Raw genomic sequence first — 7533 nt, forward strand, 5'->3', positions numbered from 1 at the left:
TCTGACTGCCAGCATTGTAGCACCTAATGGTTAGCAGACAATAATTTTGGAGTAAGTCCTAAGAGGAACTAAAGTTTACCCTAAAACTAATTTTAGAGACAAATTCTAAGAAAAAGCTAAACATGAAACAGAGACATAGAGTCAATGAGGCTACATTTAAAATTCTTAAGGGAAATCTCAAATAACCATTTAATCAAAAGTCTAATGTGGTAATTGCCAGCAATCTAATCTATTCATTAAAGTGTCACCACTAATGACTAAACTTGTAAACACTGTGTTTGCCAAAGTTACAAATACATTCTTATTTTTAAAATTTTATCACTGAAATATACATTTCTTCATTTTTGTTTTTCCACACTTAGTATGAATGATGGAGATTTATTAAATGTGTTCCACTTTATTGCTATGTATGACAGATTTTCTGAATAGTGATACTAGAAATTAACATTTTTCCCTTTTTTTTAAGATTTTATTTATTTATTTGAGAAAGAGAGAGAGCATGAGAGGGGGGAGGGTCAGAAGGAGAAGTAGACTCCCCGCTGAGCAGGAAGCCCAGTGCGGGACTCAATCCTGGGACTCCAGGATCATGACCTGAGCTGAAGGCATTCACTTAACCAACTAAATTTTCTTAATACAATTAATGCTAGCCTAAGTTTGGGGTATTTAATTTGGGAGTCAGGAAGAGGATGCTTGGAGAAAAAGAAGAGGAAAAAACCAGCTGGGAAAATACTGTAATATCTGAGTTGGGAGAGAAACTGAAGTCCTACATTCTCAAGCTCACTCTTTTATTTCAGATGTTAAAATACTGATTATTTACCACAATGATTAATTCAGACTTCTTTACATGAGACTTATATCTAATAATTCAAGTTCCAATCCTGTGTTAGATTCTAGAAAAGCAAAGCAGTCAGGACAAAGCCCCTGACCTGGTAGAGTTCATGGTATCATGGGACACAAATAGGAATAGAGATGGCTATACAAAATCTGGGATTACACAGATATAAATTATAATTACAAGGGATAAAGAATTATGAGGATTACTTCATACCTCAAATTTTGAGATCTATATCTTAAAGTATAACTGTGCTCACCCTCAAATTCTGGATAGTATTTTCCTTGACTTCAACTAATTTTACTAGTAGCATTAATCTTTATAGAAATCAATGTTAATTATGCAAAACAAGTGATGTATAGATTAAACTGCATATAGTCAAAGGCAAATATTGTTTTCTGGGGGGTGTCTTTCGAAAAATCATTTCTATATTTCTAATCTTTTTTATTTAAACATACATTTATCATCTTGGGTTATCATAAGAAGTGAAATGTATGCTAATGTACATATACATATGGATACTTTATATATATACATTTGTGTGTATATATACACATTCGTATTATGCAATATTAAACTTGTAGAGTCAAAAGGGAGGAGAGATAATATCAGGAGACAAAAACAAAAACAAAAACTGAGAGGAGAACAAAAAGAGTATGACAGAACCCACTCCTGTATCAGGATCCTGGTCGTGCTTAATAAATGGTAAATTAACTTAAAAACAGATGTTTGACTTGATTTTTCAAAGTAATGTTTAAATCATTATTTTCCATTCTAAGTTTAAATTTAATTTATAATTAAATTCTAATTTTTTTATTTTGAAAATTTTAATTTTTAGTTTTAACTTTTTTCATGAATCATTTACTTTCTCAAAAAACTTATTGCTTTTCAAATTCAGTTATAGCCCTTACTAAAAAAATTGAATAGAAACAAAAATTTAAACAAAACAATTGAAAATTACTTTCCAGAAATGTTTCCAAATCAATATTGAGTTGGAATTTTTAGGACAGAAATCATTTTTTCACTTAAGTGATTATTTTAAGAAAATGAGGATATAAATTGAGATTTTAATTTATTATTTTTACTTCCTAATAGTAAATGAACCCTATTGTCATTTATTGTTATTGCAACATGTACATGAAAAATGGCCACTGGATTACATCTGCTGAAAATGATATAAAACTGATAGGATGAAAAGAAAAAAAGAAATTTTGCTCTTTCAACTTCACTACATATAATTTGATCTAGATTATTTATCTTCTGTTCCAAGACCGTCATAGAAAGTGTTGGGACTATGTAACATGCAGCTTTGAAGTTCACAATTTCTCTATCATATCAATTATTCATTTGAATAATTTGCCAAATAGGGGAATACAAGGAGAGAAAAAAATGCAACTGTAAGCATGTCTCCCCTCCTACAGCTCTCCATGACTTTGCTTCTCCCCTGGGTATTTAAGAATTCTTTTTCAGTATATAATCCTAGTGTCTTACCTGGATCAGTTTAGATACAGACAAAACACATATATGTAATATGTATTTTTTTCTGTTATCTATATACTTAATGAAGAAGCTCTTTCATTACTCCTCCCTCAGGAGTATTATATAAGTCCCAAGGCCCCAGAAGAATTCATTGCCCACTTCTTGTCTAAGATGTTTCTTCCAATCCAACATCTTCATTGCACTTTGAAGCACATCTAGAGTCTTCTTCACTTCAATGTAGCATCTGACTGAGGGTGCCACCACTCCCACATTCATTTTTGGAGATACAATTTTGACCAGAGCATGTAAAAAAACAAAACAACTACTTATTTTTTAAAAGTTTCCTTCAAAGATAACGAATGGGGCACCTGGGTGGCTCAGTCAATTAATCGTCTGCCCTTGGCTCAGGTTATGATCCCAGGGTCCTGGGATCAAGCCCCACGTGGGGCTCCCTGCTCAGCATCTGCTTCTCCCTCTACCACTCCCTCTGCTTGTGCTCTCTCTCTGTCAAATAAAAAAAATAATAATAAAATAAATATATTTAAAAAAAAAAGATATGGACTAAAATTGGTTGTATCACGAACAAAGAAAAATAAGCACATTTTGTAGATGGATTGGATAAAGCTATTGTAAAAAGAATTGTTTTAATATTGTAGAGTCCATATAATAAAACAAATAAACAAATAAAACTTAATAATCAGTGAGAGGGGACTTTCCCTAGAAAACAGTTAAAAAAAAAAAAAAGTAAAATGTCCCTATAAAACAATAGGAAAATCGACCACAGCAGAGAGTTTCAAGAAATAGATAGGATTTAACTTATGACAAAAGTGACATTTATCTTCCATGATACTGGATTATTCTGGCGAGATTAGAAAAAAAAAAAAAGCTAATCCTCTGGATGAAAATTAAATTATACTCTGTTTTACATCATATAGAAAAAAATTCCTAGTGGATTAGAAATCTAACAAAATTAAAACAAAAATTAGAGACTGATACTATCACTTTCAATTAGGGGATAAAGTAAGCAATTGTCACACTGGTTGCTGGGGGAGGGAGCCATGTGGTTAGTGGGAGAAGGAATGAGAGGAGGTTTTAGGAATAGAGACCAGCCCCCCTGGTCTTCAAGTGTGATTAATCAGATTGATATGAAATCTCCTGAAGTTTATCTTTCCCTTAGGGTTTCATGCTTTGATTCCTGATGTATGTCTTTTTTAGTCACAGCCTTAACATTCAGCTCAGTTGTATAGTTATTCCATTCTTTAGAGTTGCCATTGCAAAGCTATGATAACTGGTATTTAACAGTATGTATTAATAGTATCTCAAGCCCTATTAAATAGACACTCAGCATCATAAGGACATCAGATATGGTAGCACTCTATATGTTAATATCTATCTATTTAGCTATCTATCTATCTATCTATCATCTATCTATCTACTTATCTATCTACCTCCCTGCCTACCTACCTGCCCATGTGGGTCTACTGAGATGAGGAAGTTCATTCAGTTACAGCCCAATTCAAATCCTAAGGAGTTAAAATAGTCATTTTTCTCCCCAAACTTATGGGGGAGAGTCGATGACTAAGTTTATTTTAAAGGAAAAAGTCAATATTGTAACTATATTATACTCGGTTTAATCTAAACAGCTCCACTTTAATCAATGTTCATCAATGTGAGTCTGACAAACATTGTAAGGCAAAAAATAATACATAAGGAAAACCTTCAAAGCCCAATGAAAAAGTAAAATGAAATAAAATAAAATAAACTTTTTTGTTTTGTCCTAAGGTTTTGTGCCTTGAGTTATTCCTTTCAATTATTAAACAGAGGCATCACACATCCAGGAGGGAAAAAAAAAAAAATATATATATATATGTTTTTACTTAAAAAAATGATAGTATGAAAACATATTGTAGTAGTGCCAGAAGTCAAAAAGATATGCTTAGAAATATTGGCAGAAAACAGTGTATCTTCAGAATGTTCTAGAAATACAATGAACTCAGAAGTTTATACCCAGCTAAATGCTCATTTAGTAGCAAGAACAATGTTAAGATACATAAAGCAAAAATTAGTTATTAGTGAATATTTGTGATTATTGGAATGTTAGTGACTAAGTCTTAGCACCTAAAGACCTTCACTAAAATAACTCTAAAATGGCAACCTTTGTTGAGAAGAAGTAAATTGAGAGATGAGAGAAAAATGAGAACAAAAGCCAAAAAAAAAAAAAGCAGGAGTAAATCCATAAAAAATGAAACATGTACATAAACTACATTAACAATGGTCTTTAAAAATATTAACTATATTATTGTGTCAAAAATAAAAGAATAACCTAAGACTTTAAGCAAAAATAATCCTAGTGTGTAAATATTCAGTTGGCATTTAACTAAGGCTCTTGTCATAATCAAGAAGAGTATACAAATACTGAATGTATAGAGTAGACTCAAGAATCCCTAAAGTTTTGACACTTTTCAAGAATCAAGGGATTCTTAGAAGCTTATCTATGGCAGATCCAAAATAGATACAAATCTAGCCAAAGATTATATACAAGACTGGGTACCTGTACTTCATTTTTGAGACTGATTATTAAGTGATAAGTAACTGATAGTGATAATACATACCATTGCAAAAAAAAGGCAGATGGCCAGGATGTCCTGATGTCCTAAATGACTAGCTAGGCATTAAAGCTGAAGTGACTTTATAGCACAGCTTCTGTTTCAACATAAGCTAATTAGTACCAAACATTTCTGCTTTTGCCCTGAAGACCTTTTCCAATTCAAAAGAAATGGCTGCAAAAATATGCTGTAGTCTTGATAGAATAGCAGGATAGAAGTAATGTAAGTCAAAGAACCAATGCAAGGTAATATAGTTTGGTAACTCCCCAACATTTAAAACTGAACTTAAAAAAAAAGTAAAACTAAAATATGAAAAATGACCTTACAGGATCATGTGAACCAGAAATCAAACAGCACTTGCCTCAAATGCAGTTAGCATCACCTCAATGGTCCTGAGCATCAAAGGGCATGAACATGGAGTATAGTAGTTTCTGACTTGTAAATGCTCCTTAAAAAGAAGTGATACCATACTAGGCCCCAGATAGCTCTCCTATTTAAAAAAGTGCAATATCCAGTACACAGACAAGAATTGTCAGGCATGTATGGTTAAAAAAAAAAATCATTAGTGAGAAAGACCAGAATGAGATAGCAGAAACAGACTCACAGGAACACTGATGTTGCAATGTTCAAAGATAGACTGAAAAATGACTACAGCAACTATGTCTAAGATGACAAAAGATAGATGAAAATGTCCAGAGGAACTGAAAATAAGACATGTGGCACAGCAGATCTAAAAATGAAACAAAAAATCCCAAACTACAAAAATTAAGAACTTGAGAAGATGAGGTTGACATAGGATTAAATACATGAGAGGAAAAATTAGCAAACTGGGGTATATAGATCAGAATATGATTATCTAAAACAAAAGAAATCAAAAATATATAGTTGATGATGAGAGACATGAAGGGTTAAGCGAGAAAGTCTAACACAAATGTTCCAGAGCAAGAGACAGAGAAAGAGGGACAGGACATTGAAAAGGAGGAAGAAGCAATATTGGGAGAGAGAGTGGCTGATTTTTTGTTTCCTTAATGAAATATCCCAAATCAAAGATTCAAGAAATGCTACAAATTATTAAAAGGATAAATTAAAAAAAAATTCCTAGCAAGACACAGAAGAGATAAACTAAGAAAAGCAAAGATAAAAAGAAATTTTAGGGGCTTCTGGGAGGCTCGGTTGGTTAAGCATCTGCCTTTGGCTCAGGTCATGATCCCAGAGTCCTGATATTGAGCCTTGCATAGGGTTCCCTGCTCAGGCAGGAGCCTGCTTCTCCCTCTCTCTCTACCCAATCCCCTTGTGCTCTGTCTCTCTCACACACTCTCTCAAATAAATAAATAGAATCTTAAAAAAAAAAATTTAAAATGTAATCAGATGAGGGTAGCATATTACTTTTATGAGGGTGGTATTAATATCACTGAGACCTCTCTGTGCAAGATGGAAGGCAGCAAGCAACAGAAAGACACCTTCACTCTGATGAAAGAAATTAACTGCTTTGTAGAAGTTGAGACTCAGAAAAAAAAATCTTCTAAGAATGAAGGCTAAATTCAGAGGAACAAAATTGAAGAGCTTGCCACTAACTGACACATAATAAGGAAACATTTAAAGGATGTACTCTAGTCAGAAAGGAATATTATCTAACAGAAAAATACAGAGGGAGTGAAAGAATTCATAAAAAAAGGATATATATGTAGAATTACATATCTACATATATATACACACTAAATATTTATACATACAGTAAATATTTAAATCTTTACAAATTAATAATTATGGTTTGTGAAGTTTCAAATATGTACGTATTCATGTATGTTTGCATATATTTAAAAAGTATCATACACGTTGTAAAGTTTAAGATGGAATTAATGGATATTTACTATTTTTAGCTAATTTAAGGATGCATCCTGTAATTTGGAAGGTAACTACTACAAAAAGAAAGTAACAACAATAAACTACATATTCTCTATTGGGGAAGGCAAACATGGATTGCCAAAAAATATAGAATATAACTAAAAGAAGAAAAGAAACAAGGAAAAATAAATTTACAGCAGAGAGGATAGATAGAAAGCACATAATAAAATGTTAGAAATGAACTCAAATATATCAGCATTAAAGTAAATTTAAGTAGATTAATTGCTCTCTCTTTTCTATCTAAAAGAGATAAATTTAAAATGTAAGTACACATAAAGAATAAAAATTAAGAAATGGAAAAAGAGCCAACAGGCAAATCTATCCCGAAGAAATTTTGTGTAATTACCCTAACATCAGACAAAGGGGAATTTAAAAAAAGGATTTCCAGATAGAGACCCTTTTACAATGATGAAAACTTCTAATTTTCTCAGAAAATATAATAAATCTAAATTTATATAAATGTAATTATATAGTAGTGCTGTTCAATAGAACTTTCTGGGATAAAAGAAATGTTCTATATCTGCACTGGACAATATAAGAGCTACAGCTACATTTGAAATGTGGCTATTGTGACTAAGGCATTGAATTTTAATTTAATTTAAATTAATTTAAATTTAAAGAGAAACATGTGGCTGGTGGTAACTGTATTGGGCAGAGAAGTTATGTATCATCAAAATACATAAAGTAAAAAATCAAGAGAACTCAAAATAG

This window comes from Leptonychotes weddellii, chromosome 14 (genome assembly GCF_054177405.1).
Source record: "Leptonychotes weddellii isolate Sample4059 chromosome 14, ASM5417740v2, whole genome shotgun sequence".
NCBI lineage: Eukaryota > Metazoa > Chordata > Mammalia > Carnivora > Phocidae > Leptonychotes > Leptonychotes weddellii.